Source organism: Cyclopterus lumpus, chromosome 9 (assembly GCF_009769545.1).
Source record: "Cyclopterus lumpus isolate fCycLum1 chromosome 9, fCycLum1.pri, whole genome shotgun sequence".
In the NCBI taxonomy this organism is placed as follows: Eukaryota; Metazoa; Chordata; class Actinopteri; order Perciformes; family Cyclopteridae; genus Cyclopterus; species Cyclopterus lumpus.
In genome coordinates this window covers 9,021,253-9,036,157 of record NC_046974.1, presented here as the reverse complement: position 1 = coordinate 9,036,157, position 14,905 = coordinate 9,021,253, and positions in this window count along the sequence as shown.

The following is a 14,905-nucleotide window of genomic DNA, read 5'->3' as shown; positions in this document are numbered from 1 at the left end:
AGAAAATCTGCTGTCTTTGCGGCCCGCTGCATGAGTAAGTGTAAGTTGTCTCCGAGGTGAATGAAGTGGTATATTTATAGGTTTGGCTTCATACCTTTGCGATGCACTCCAGGTTAGAAAAATAACTGCTTTCAGTTTGATTTGATTGATTGCTTCGAGGAGCTTCTGCTGTTTCAGCCCAAACATCGTTAAATCAAACTTGTTACAAATTTCCGTATTTAACAATGAGAGGATAATCTATTATGAGAAAGATATGCAAAATTGTCACACTGCAGACAAAGTTACATTCAACTTGTTTATTGATGGATACTGCAGCTCATAGAGAAACATTGTGAGGTTGAAAGATGAATGAAGAAGACTTCAACTTTATAAAGCTTGACATACAAACAATTTGAGCTGACTTGATGTTAGCTGTTGGACACACTCCAGATATTTTTGCAGATCACATCATTATTTTTCATGGCAAACATTTTGGCTCTATTGTACTGATCGCTTTTTTAGAAAAGCAGCAGGGAGAAGAGTGGATACAACTGGTTAGAAATGACCAATGTGTTTTCTGTTGCAGGTTCACGGGTCGAGTCAAGGCTTCTCTGTAGGATTTACAACCCAGCTGGAGCTTCGGGTCCACTCGGTTCAAAACATCAGCGTCAGTTGTTTTCACAACTAATAACCTTTATGATCAAGCACATTACATCATATTTTAGAATAAATCAATTACATAAAGCCTAAGCAATGTACTAGTTTTGTACTCGAGACTAAAACATTGAACATCTAGCTAGTACAGCTGAAGATAAGACACGTATTCTCACTGGACTATCTATCAATCTTACTAACAATAGCCATAAATCAGTTGTAAAGCACCCATAATGCCTGATGCACTTGTTGTCATGCAGAAATAGACAAGTCATTTTGATCTCCGAGAGAATATGTGATAGACAATCAAAACATTCTCCTCCTAATTCTATATTAAACTAAATCACGAGAACAATCCCTGACAAGCAGAAGCCCACCAGTAGACAAGGTAAACACAAACTCATGATTTGCGGCAAAACATTGTTCAAACCCACAGAACTTTACTTCAAATGGATAGCTTCAAACTTAAAAAAAAAAAAAAGGCAATTATGACAGGCTCCAAAGTCATGTAATTGAAGAGTTGGAACAAGGTTATACAGATTAGCATACATTGACTGGAGCATCCCTAAAGCTATTTGAAGGAAAACTAAAAGGGGAAACTGCATGTTAAGTGGTTAGAATGAAGGTTCAGTGCTGGAAGTGCGATGATGTAATGGGTGAGAAAGTACTCTTCCCAGTGCACAATATGTTAATCTCAAAGTTTCATGTTCCGCTTTGTATTTAAATGGGTTTATAATTAGATCTATTTATATAATGAATGGTGGAGAACAATATTGTCACACAACACATATTGTCTATTGTATGCAAAAGTCAAATGTCCTTACTTTGGCTAACACTTTGAATGGAAACAGTGATATACACAAGTGCTGTTGGGCAACACTTCAGAGAAGGCACACACTAACTGAACGTCCTGTATCTGCCTGTCCGTCCACCTGGAGCCGATCATTACTGCCACTGCAGGCCTGGCAGCTGCAGCAGTGCACTCTGGGATACCGGACACCCTGAGAGGACTCTGATGAATCTGTCTGCTTCTTGCCCTGTGGCCCTCAACAGATCCATCCTACTGGGAAACAAGTGTGTCTGACTGACCCAGACCAAACATGCTCCCTCCCTCACACCCACACACACCCACACATACACACGCACACACATTGACTCAAACGCACACTTCCCCTGGCCTCCACTGCACACCACACCATTAATACCAATTGGCCTTTCTGTATGGCTACAAATATATTTCACATGTTGCCGGCATCCTCGGAGATCATCTTGAATTCCCGAGGCCACAACAAAAGCATGCGGCTCCTTGTACTCAGGAGTGAAAAACCACAAGATTCAGCTTTGGATATTTGTTAACATGATTTGTGAAACTTTTCAGACCGCAAGATTTGGTGGGTGGAGAATTCGTCACATCCCCCTTTGCCATGTTTGATGGTTTATTGTGTCTTCGACAGCCAGCAGGGGAGTCTGTTAACGGCCAGTCTACCACACACAGGCTCATTGTCAAAATAACACAGAGCTATGAGATGTTTGCTTCTTGACACATCAACAAACAGGACAAGAGGATGTTGCTGCACAAGTGAAGACCAGTGCTCCCAGTATATGACACACCGTTTGGTGGGTATATATATATATATATACCCTGAGAGGACTCTGATGAGGACTCTGATGTATCTGTCTGATTCTTATATACATATAGATTCATCTATATCACAATGCACGATGCAATTTGATCACACTGATCAAATTGCATCCATTGATGGAGCCAAAGAAGACCTTGGAAAGTGGTTCAAAGCTCCGGCAGTACAGTAGCAGCTTCATTCCGGGAACTGTCCATTGTTTGGACTCCTCATTAACCCGAACCATTTGGACCATAGGACCAAAGGTCTATTTGTCCAACAAATCGGTATCCCTAAAACAAATGGACATTGTCCTGAAGACCATTGCTCTGAAAACGCACAACATTTCCTTGCATCAAGCACATGGCTAATTGTTATGCCGAGTGAGGCCATCTGACCTTCCTGATTTGTTTCCCACTGGCGAAGTCATGACCCACCACTCTTATTACTTGTTGCCTTCTGCGGTTGGGTTGGTTAGGTTTAAGCGTGAGGAGTGATGTCAGTTGGGGTTGAGGGTAAGAATAATCTGGCTAAGATAACCAGAGGCAGAGTATAGGGCAAGTCAGAAAAAGAGATATTGCAACTGGAATGTCATTTTGCATAATTCTTAGCCATGTGGTTGCATTCGTTGCAAGACACTCAGTCTTTCAGTCTAAAGAAACCTTTTCCGAACTTTTGATGTTTTGGAATATCGGGCCGTCTGAACAATGCGCCTGTGTCTACACAGGTTGCGTTCAGGCACAGTATTGAGCGCAGGTTGTCTCATGTTTTGGCAGCACTCAGAGACCAACATGCTCCATCACTGTAGTTAATAAGCACACCAAACTGAAACAAATAGACTCTGAAGCTAATTTAGGATTTGTGATTTTGGGCTATATAGATAAACATGACTTGACCAACCACTCAAAGACGTAGATTATGCAATTTGTGTCTCGGGTTTGCAAGCAATCATTGCTTCACTTTAAAAGGTCACAGTGAGCACCAGCGTGCAGCTTTTCCCAGTGAAGGAATCTTGGACTTTTCTTGGACAATTCTACGGTTTCCCTCTGAAAATCAATTTGCCACACTTCTGACATAACTGCTATTGACAGAACAACAAAGCAATTATATCTAGTCAACTCTTGTTCCTGTGTTGTGTGTGTATGACTGTGCACACATGTGTTTTTTGGCCAGACAGCCTCATCCTCCCACACGGCCCAACCCTGGACTCAAGAAAGCCTTCTGGCCCCGGGCTTGTTTTGAGTCAGATGGTTTTTCAGTGAGTGGAAAGCCCTGATGCCACAGTGCAGTGTTTACTTTGTACTCAGCATATTAGATACGGCTTCACACTACCCTGATGCTGGTATCAGCTGGGCATGTGTGTGCCTTTGTCTGTGTCTCTGCATCCTCATGTGCAAACGTCCCTGTGTCTATGTGTGTGTGTGTGCGTGTGTGTGTGTGTTTCCCATGCCCTACCACTGGCAAGACTCATGCACCATAAACATAACACTTTGATGACTTTATCAGATGGAAATTCCATGCCAGCCTCCTGAATCCCTTCTCCTCTTCCACACACACTTCCATACACTCAACATCACATTCATATTTATACTGGTGTCTGGCACAGATATGGATCCAAGACTGTCGCTAGAGATTTATGGCTTTCACTACAGTAAGTAGTGCAAACAAAATAAAGGCAACAGTCAGCAATATTGTTTCAAGGCATAGCAGAAGTCATACACTCTCGCTATATGTAAACAAAATGCACTTCACGTAATGATCTCATCCAGAGAAATGGTATAATAAGCTTGAATTCCAGGACGGCCAAGATTACTCAAACAAATGCAGAGCAAGAATTTCAGGAGTAATGTGTACATGTGGAAGGCAATTGATTAAGAAATGAAATTAATTATGTGTGATGCAGATTATTACTACAGCTGGGGCCCGGTTGAAGATTAAGGCAGGTTACCGAGGTTAAGTCCAGACCAAGGTTAGCAGCAGGAGGCCTGATGGGTGAGTATAAGATGTGGTCAGGGGATGAAACGGGTCTAAGGGCAAGCAGAGGGTGTTCTGGGATTTTTTTTCCCTGTAATGACAGGGTGGAGGGCAGCTGGATCCTGTTTTCTAGTGCGATCCAGGAGCGTAGCAGGGCATGGACAGCTCCGTCTGTGGGCCCTGTGTTCATTAGTGGAGCAGCACTGCAGCACTGGGGGTGATTCACAAGCATATCAAGTTAAAAAGAAATGCCTGGCCACAGAGGGATTTTCCTGCTGGGCTAGAGAGAGTGTGTGTGTGTGTGTGTGTGTGTGTGTGTGAGCGGGTGGTGGTGGGAGAAAAGTGGGATGGGATCAAGGGGATGGAGTTAGTAAACTTCAATCAGAAAACTCCCCCGCATCTGAGCAGACACTTAAAGTCATCCTCGATCTGACTTTCACAAACATCCACAGCGCTCCTGTTCTACGTCCTTTCCAAAACGCATTTTGAGGTATTTGTGGGGTTTACCTTAATTTACTGATGTTTGGGATATTTTTGTTATCTGGCCTGCTCATCTTGTGATTATTTGGAGACCTGGGCCCTGTGCTTGTGTATGTTTGTCAGTGTTTTTCCCCTGACGCTGCGCTGCGCCGCCGCTGGTCCAGGCCCAGTGCCAGTCGATCAGGTTTCACTCTGCTTGTGTTTGCTTCTCTGACTGGCTTGGCAGAAACCAATAAACACCACACTCCCACCCTTATACCTCCTTCTCTGTCTCACACGCCAAAAAAGGAGACCATTCTTGTTCTGCCAAAGCACACAAGGCCCTATGGATTCGTTCGATTTTTTTCTTTCCTTGCGTTCTTTTTTGTTGAAATTCCATGCATACTTGGATGGAGGCAGTGTGCAACTCAACAATTAAAGCTGAAACATCAGGCAAAGTAAGATAGAGCTGTTCTGTATATCACCGTAACTAGATCTATTATGCTGAGATGCCTTCAAACTTCAGGGGTCCATTTGTCTTCGGGGAGACCACAGGGTGACTTTGGGGTGGTCGTTTGGTGTTTCAGCCCAGGCCACCTTCCGCTGAATGTTTGAATCTGGACATATCTGGATTGAATTGGTGCCCCCACCTCCTTTCGTTTCATGTGGTTTGCAACTTCAGCAAGGCACATGTGGCATTTATTGTTCTGCTCACAGTTCGACCCCCATCACACCCATTATCACAGTCAAAATTACTTTAATCGCCAAGTACAATAAATCAAGGGAAATTTGTCCGGATGGTGCTGATGACATCCCAACATGTTATCAAATAACTTAATGACACTTCGCGCTAGTTTTCACACAAAGATGTGCAGAGCACTATTCCAGATTGGCTGCAGTACCAGACTCAGCGTAAGAAAGAGAATGTCTAAAAGATCAATCTGTATTTGTCTTTAGTATTATTATTTTTTTATTATGTACTCATTTGGTCAACATTTTAGTCACCAACAACATGAAATGTAAGCTTTATTAAAATGTTCTGCCATGACAACACTCTCTACATCTGGTGTTCTCTATTGCAGGGTTCAACTGGCAATGTTGGTCCTGTGTATTTATTACATTTAATACTTTATTTTGTACATACTGTAAATTGAGAACACCCTACAAACAATGACCAACAATGACTCTGTTACATCAGTTGTTTGGTCATTTGCTATTACAACTGGAGGTGTACCCCCCGCTGTTGTATAATGTATGGGGTACATACATACCCCATACATTACCCCATACACACAGCACTGTGTGTGCGTGTGAGTGTGTGTGTCAAAGCTGCCAATGACAGAACAGGTGTTAAAATAAAGGTCATGTCTGGAAATCAGTGCTAGCAATCTATGCTAATCTCTCTGAGTGAATACAAACTTAACTCCACAATATCATGCCAAATGATCAATGTTATTAAGAGATTGCTTTTTGCCTAATATCTGTCATGTGAAGTGACATCTGTCAAGCTGAGAGTTTTATTTGTCCTGTGCAACAGCTCTTATCTCTTATCTTGCTCTCTATCTCTTCTGACAATAAGCCACCATGCCTCCATATTTGCCCAAGATGTCAGTGTCTTGAGAATACACAGTGACATGTCTGCGTGCATTATGGCTCACCATGTACTGCATGTGCAAGGATACAAACCCACTATGCACACACCCATAAGTACATACATTTGAGTCTAAATAAAATGTAACCTTACCAGTTGGACCACTTTGTGAAGTTCAACACAAAGAGCGTGTCATATAAAGACAGCAAAGAGGAACATAAATCTTCCACAGTACGGTGCGGTTATTTGAAAACATGCTAATTATGTTTATCTTAGCCTGCAATTAAGCCTGGCATATGCACAAGCATTATGTCGAGCTTTCACCGCCAATGAACAACAAGACAAAGACAACTGCCTTGAATAATTTATTCATTTATTTATTCACTTATGGTTCTTTGATGTGATTATATGTCACCATTGAAATGAACTATTGTAAATTGCTTAATGTATTTTCTGGTGATAATTTAATGGCCACAGTAGCTTGACCTCTCAGCTTCTCTCTGAAACTCATTCAAACCATATCACACTTCCCTCTTCTCTCCAAAAAGCCCCATAAATCACTTTCCTGTAAACAGCAGTGACACACAGCCTGATGTGTACTTCGATATATATTTTGGAGACCACAAGGCCTGAAATCGGAGCCTGCTTGAGAGACAGTGTTTGAAAGACAAACTGTAGTGCTTACATGTGCTTTGGGTGCAGGCTTGTTCCTCTGTGTGTGTGTGTGTGTGTGTGTGTGTGTGTGTGTGTATGGATTTGTGTTGCTCACAAAGCTATCAGTACATGTTGTACACAGATGGCATCGAGCTAATTTGTTCTTATTGTTACAAATTATGTTATGTTGTCGTACTTAAGCGTATACCAGTAACAATAACACCGTTTCAGACCCGGCTGTGGCTGAAGCAGCTGCGTGACGCCACTGCAGGCCTGGCTGGCTGTGGAGAGTTACTCAGTGGAAATGATTTTTGTCGTAAACACACTGTTTGCAGGACATATGGCATTCGGCCCGCAGACAAACCGACAGGAATGGCTGTTAAAAAACATTCACCCCCTTGCCCAAATAACTTTGAGTTATTATGTTTCACAATAAATATCCAAACCTCAGAAACAATTGAATATCAGATGTAGGAGATGCTTTTATCCAAACAATGAGTACAATGAGAGAAAATATTTACCGTGTATACACAATGTTATACATGTAATAAAAAAGTAATTATTATGTAAACGTAATGTCAATTTAACCAATCAGTCCTTATTCCCAATTTGTCAAATATGGACGCCTGGTCAGTGGCCCAAGGCGTAAACTATGATTCTCCACGTACCCACAACTGGCAACCGGTATTCTGAAACCGAGGAAAAGCGTTGAAAATGTCTCTGATTACAACCCATTAATAATTGTGAGAGCAACCGGACCGATCACTTTTCTAAGTTTGTTTATTTATCTTTTGCCGGCAACAAACCCAACTCTGGCCTTCTGCTATCTCCCTAATCCTATCTCATCCCTTCCCTGTCGGCATAGGCTCAGTATTGTGGCCCTGAGCTTGACCCAAAATGGCAGAAAGGGTAATGAAGGGAGGAAGGAGGGATAAGTGGGGAGTGAATAAGGGGCTGGGGACAGATTTAGGGGCCTGACTGGCGATGGCCATGAGCAGGTTCCCCACGGATCAGACTCGGGCCCAGGTGCAGGGTTTTAATGAAGATTGTGGCGTTAGAGAGAGGGGAATACATTTTGAATACCCCATCCTCATGTGAAGTTTCACTCAACACCATAGCCCTTTTTGACCCCGGATTAGTTTCCTTTTCCAGGTTTAGAAGCAGGATGCTGACCCCCGGCATCCCCCCTTCGCTACCTGTACACCACCAGATAGCCCTGTTTCTCTGGGGACAGATAGTGAGGTCGCGCCTGTTGCCTGGACTGAAGCCAGCTTGGACATCTCACAACAGCAAAGGTGCCCAGCTGGCAGACAGGAAGCTTCATTCTCTGTCCTGACCTATCCATCCTGCCCTTTGAAATACACTATGTTCTCCATTACATGGTGCACATTGTTTTTCTTTCAACGTGTAACATCTTTTTGGAATTTTACAAAAACCCTTCATGGATCATCTCCATTACAGATCTTGCATTTTGTATGTTTCTCATACGTTATAAAGGTCTATTCTTTTTTTTTCCAAATGCAAAAATCTCAAACAATCAAATAATAGCATGAACTCCATGTAATCTTGAAAAATGTTATGTCAGCAAGGTTTACATGCTTGCATTTTGCACATGTTGCATCTGGCCACAGTGTGTGTGTGTGGTGTGTGTGTGTAGCTTTGTAGTATCTAGTGATGTAACTTAAAAATGAAACTCCATGCAGAGAGCTTGGGAGTGTGTGAGAAGCCCCTGATAAGAGGCAGGGTGGACTCAAGGGCATTATCACTGTTTGTCTTAGGTTGCTGCTTGTTTGTTTTGGAGCCAAACGTGCGTAAGTGAGCTTGGGCAACGGCTGGCTGCATGTCTTCTACTAATTATGCTCGAGCTGGCAATGTGTAGATCCTCAGAGCATCCGTCTCCTTCAGATTTGGGAGAGATAAGTGTGTGTGTGGGGGTGGGGTGGGGTGGGTGGGAGGGGGGGTGACACTGGAAGTGGTGAAAGGGTGTTTGCAGGCTGAGAATGCGGCTGTGGTTGTCTGCGGTTTTCCTCCATCTCTCTCACTCTCTTGCCTGTGTTATCTGTCCTCATATCTTCACTGGCTTCCTAACACCTGTTGATAAAAGACATCCTCACCTGTCAGCAGCAGCCACTCGTGAGCCTGATCCTCAGAAGAGCCGAAAACACTCTCTGAATGTTTCTCTCCCTCTCTTTGTAGTCCCTTTTCTCTTCACCACGATTCCTCACTGAATTGCCTCCGTTTGCACAATAAATGTATATGTGAAACTTTCATGAATCATTTTGTGGAAGGAGACCCCAAACAAATTTACACATGAAGTTTATTTTTATTGTCATGGAAGAAACTACCCGGTTTGTGAAAAACAGTTGTATGTCTTCTGTGGCTCTGGAGGAGCTTGTCAAGTCCTGGGGAATAACACTGATGACTTCATAGGGGTAATGTTCATTTGCGTCCAGAGATTACATTTGTGGAACACAAAACCTCTCACACGAATCGGGAACCTGGAGTTTGAATTATGTAAGCATTTACCAGGCAGGGAGGGGCTAATAAAAAGATGCCATTCAGCTGCATTATGAGAACTGTAGGAAGCAGCCTTTTTGGAGCTTTTTGAAATTCTTACTCAAAATAAAAACATCTTGATTTTGACTGCTCTTTTTTTCAGACCTGCAAACCCATCGCCTCGAACCAAAAAAAAATGCAGATTTTAAAGAATAATATGACACCAGCATGATTTATGTGGATCTGAAGAGTTTTCGGGGGAGCAGGACCCTGCTTGACCACGTGACTCAAACTGAAGTAAGGCCCTCTTGAAATGTTTCTGTTTAGCTCAGTTAGTGGGTTAACTTTAGCATTGTTTGCTACTTTCAAACGGAGGTAAGCAATCCGGTTCTCAAGGCACCGTAGGCAAGAGTGTATGATGCACATTTACTTACCTGCATCTGTTTCTATGCATATTCCCACAGTATCTGGGTGCATAGACAAGTGGGTGTTGTGCAGATTATAAAGCTCGATGAGGCAATTTGTGATAGTTATGATTTTGGCCTATAAAAATTTATTTAATTGATTCAAATTGAAAAGCAACAATTTCATCACGCCCTCGCCTCGGATCATTGTGCTATGGGAGTTATTACAGTTTCACCGCAAGCCATCAATGTTGGAGAGATAGAACAAGTATTATACATCTTTGTAACTCTGAACTGTAAACTTTTTCTCTCAGAAAAGGCATGTTTTTTTATTATGTAAGTCCCCCAACTTTACTAAAGTGCAGCACGACATTACTATAGTCTCCCTTTAATCAAGCAGCCTGGTTTCAGACCTCAGAATCACTGCCCACAATTGAAATTGTGTTAACTGATTATAGTGAAACAGCCATTTAGTTTGAGATTAATTCGTGGTGGAGAAGAGGGGTTTTAAAAATGTTTTAATTATTCCATTTGTCTCTCTTTCTTTCCATCCCCTCTTTCTTTTCTTTCTATGGCGTCGCATTATCTTGCTGTGCTATACTTCCTTTTGAAAACACAATAACACATTGTCTTTTGTTACGCGGTGTCAGAGTGAGTGTACTTCAATGTGTGTGCGCGTTCCAGACAACGGTGTGTTAAAGACGTGTGTGTCACTAAGGTGAATGGAGGTGGCAGGGTGCTAACAGCTGGAGCAGGTTCCAAGGTAGTGAGGTTACAATTGGTGTTAATAGATGCCTTCCTAAAGAGCAGATCACAATACACATTAAAACATACCATCCGGCCTGTGTTCATTCAGCTTCCCCATCCCGCCTGTTTTAACTTGTGTTTTAATAAGGTTTATGCCTCAACCACAAGGTTATTTGACTTATTTTATAGCCAACGTGGGATGAGGAACTTTTAGTTTGTTCTACATTCAGTTGGGAAATATGGGAGAGACAGAGATGATCTGCTCGGGTCTTAGATGGAAAAAAGGAATGAAATCAGGACGAAAGGGTCAAAAACCATCTCTGATTTTTATTTAGGGTTGGTAATATCTCTCAATTCCCCACTTTCCCAACTAAAATATATCAGCAACTATTGGATAGATTGCCATAAAGTTATGCACAGACGTTCCTGCTCCCGAGACGATGAATCCACTGACTTTACCTCTAGCGGCACCAGTTATTATTAGAGTTTTTTAGTGAACTATCTCAACCACGCCCATGTAATTGAGTGCAATTGGACATTTTATGTACCCGTCAGCAATAACTATTAAGACTCCGTCCAGCACCATCATCAGGTAATATTTTAATTGGTCCAATACTTCTACGACAAAACACTTATCAACCTCAGCTGTACTTTGGCTTTAGTGCTAATTAGCAAATGTTATCGTACTAACACGCTTATAAATGAATCAAACTTACAAATCTATAAAAAGTATTAGTTTGCATATGCATTTACACAAGTGTAAATATAGTTTATGTTGATTTTGCTGTGTTTACAGGTACGTTGAATTTACGAGGATTTTGACTCGGTGAAAGGTGCATAAAAATAAACATAGACATAGAATAAAACAATACAAATATAATAAAAACAATTAACATAATAATAATAATACATATTGTAAATAACAAACAGATAACAGTACTTTACAACAAGTATATCTTTTTTTTAAATAAAACTGGCAAGTGCATTTTAATAACAGAAACAAAAAATGTGCAAGGGTGACTAATGTTTGTTTATTTTTAGTATGTTTTCAGTTGTATTGTGTGTACTATTAAGTAAAAATTGTTTGCAGGATACATATGTGTGCACTTGTCCAGACAGATGCACCAACAGACCATGAGTAGAGCTGAACGTGGCCTTATGCAGTTTCACTGAACTGTGTTGTGATTCACTTTCCTTCAGGGTCCTGTCCTGTACTTCTAGTTAGGCACAGTCGGGCCAACCTACAGCACAGGCCTGTACAGCTGACACCCAGCAGCCTCTGGGAGTTGACAAATGGAAAAAGTCCTCAAGATGAATGAAGCACAATTACCCGAGGTAACAAATGTTCATAGTGATTTATGCCGAGCTCGGGTTGCTTTATTTTCACCTGGCTACAAGGACAGTGGTGCTGGTGCGAACCTCGGGGCTGTTCTCTGCTGATGCTCCGACAGCGAGCTGCAGACATTGACTAATGGGCTTTGTGAGACCACCGCCATTGATATTTACCTAATTTCTCCTGGCCCGAGCACTGTCTCAACAACGTCAGGGCTAGCCATCATTCTTTTGGCTTTTTGTTTCTTTTTCAAGACGAGGTATGGGTGATGCCAGGGGGCCCCCCCTCGCCTGCTTCACCTAAAGGCCCACCCATTGGTGCCCCAGGGCAGAGGAGCGAGAGGGAGAAGGTGAGAGGGAGATGGCGAGAGGGGAGAAGGTCAGACTAAAAGCTCCAGGCGTTGTGAAGAAACACACACTTCACTGTGTTTTCACTTGTCTGCATGATGAACTATCATACTCAGTACATAGCTCACTGAGGAAAAAGGACATATGGGTTTTTGTACTCATGCGCAATAGAAATAAATTGCAGTCATGAACACCCTCAAATATGGGAAGGCTGACTTCTTTTAACACCTGAACTCAGGTTGACTCAAGAGCATTTCCAGTGTTTGTTCAAGATTTGGAACACCTTTGTTTCTCTTATTACCCATGTGTACTTACCAGAATAGCAAATACATTACTGTGATAACTAACACATCCAGGATTATTTTTCTCACAGTATTCAATGTATATATATATATATAGAGAGAGAGAGAGAGAGAGAGAGAGAGAGAGAGAGAGAGAGATGAATGAGAATTATAAAACTGAAGCAAAACTTAAATATTAACAGCTTGAACAGAGGTACACCTCCTACTTTTCAGTCTGCCATCTGCATGCCAATAAATTACTTTTTAAGAATGATTTATTTTTTATTAGTCGGATATTGTAAATGGAAATTGACAGTGTCTTGATTTGATTTTAACAGCCCAAACATCTTCTGTTGCTGGAACTTTATTGCGCCGTAAACTTGTGTGTGCAAGTAACAATACTAATGAAACCATTATGTACCACATGTTTTGAAATTAATTAACGTGTCAAGAGTTTCATCCACATCATCATCTCAAAAGTCTTTCCAATAAAACAACTTGAAATTAAATAGTTTCTAATACAAATCATCCCCTGAAATAAGCAAAAAGGCAAAACATACTTTGTTCACTCTTGTATTTCCTGTTAGGATATTTGGGCTCACACACATGAAGCATCTTTCCCTCTTGGTCTTTCACACACATGAAGTATCTTTCTCTCTTGGTCTTTCACACACATGAAGCATCTTTCCCTCTTGGTCTTTCACACACATGAAGCATCTTTCACACACATGAAGTGCTGGTTGGCAATCAGGGAACAGGCAACCACTCTACTTGGAGCCCTTAGGTCATGTGGAGGTTCTCACTCCACTTTTTATATATGAGTTATTACTACCACTTTGATATCTTGGCACGGTGCATGTGAGAGTTATGAGATTTGAAACACTTGTTGTGCACAGAGTATAAATCTATTCTCTGATTACCAAACTCTGGCACAGGTGGTCTCTCTCATACTCAAAGATGCTGATTTAACCACAGTACCATCAGAAAAAAACGATTACCCTTATTTAAAGTGGAACAGCCCTTTTCTTTCACTCTCTCCCTCACTGGATGAAAAATGGTCAGAGAGATACATTCATCAAGATCAGATTAATTACGAAATACGTAATAATTTTAAATAAGCTTTACACATTTGGTGAAGCTCTTCACAGGAGGTACTAATTTGTCTGTTAAATGAAATAAATCACCTTGATGAAAAATGGCTCCACGAAGACTTTAGTGTCAACAGAGGTGTGGCAAAGTGATATAACTGATTATTCAATTGAGACCATTAACTAAAGCAGCTGTTATTATGATAAATCATGCGGGAAATCTAAACAAGCCCAGCACATGGGTTCACTATTATTGAATATTTCTCAATTTAAACCATGTGTGTTTTTTTTGTTTGGTAACCATAAGAGGTGCAACCTCTGAAATGTTTAATATATATTTAAAGCTGGATTGGGTTTCTCAGTGTATATTGCTGAATGCATTCTTTACTTCACGTTGAAGGGGCTATATGAACCATTTTATCAATACATCTTTGAGGCATTCATTTGAGACATAAGTACTGCAGGCACATGGGACTAACATTGGTGGGTTGTAATAACATTCATTGTGCTGTGAGTCACATGCAGCGTATAGGGAAAGTTACCAAAAAGGAAAGTTGTGTCACTCAGTGTTTATAGAGCGTTTATACATTGTATCCAACACTAAACAAATTACTTATAGGATACTAATAAGAACAAACTTGTGTTCATATCCTCCTCCAGCATGATACTTGCTTCGCGTTTTTATTTAGCTCATCAGTCTCTGAGACCTTTTCATCAGGAAGACCCCACCTATGGCATGACACTCTTTTATTTCTTAAATTGTATTGACCTTTATTTCACCTGTAGGTCTCGAGATACATAACCTCCTTTACAAGAGAAGCCTGGCCAACATAGCAGGTGAAGCACAAACAAACTGTAGTCACAATAAAAAATGTATATGATAAGATGATATACAGTACATCCATGTAGCAATCCATCCAAGTACCATAAAGCACCTTTCCAAGAGCCTTTCTCTTTGATATTTATATTCGTTCACACACGCACACACACACACACACACACACACACACACACACACACACAGTGTACAAAAAGTAGTATGCTCTCATGCATGTACAGACACAGATGCTTCCTATAGAAATATACTTGGGTACACACTCCCACCGTTCACCATTCAAGGGGCCTATGAGGGCCCTTTCATCTGCAGCCCTGTTCATCCTCACTCCCCCTGCCATTCGTCTGGGGAGATGTCTGTCACAAATTCCTGCTTCTCTTGTCAGAGACACCCGTTTCCCTGTGCAGCACTGGGACGGCCTTATAGACACAACCCAATGGTACA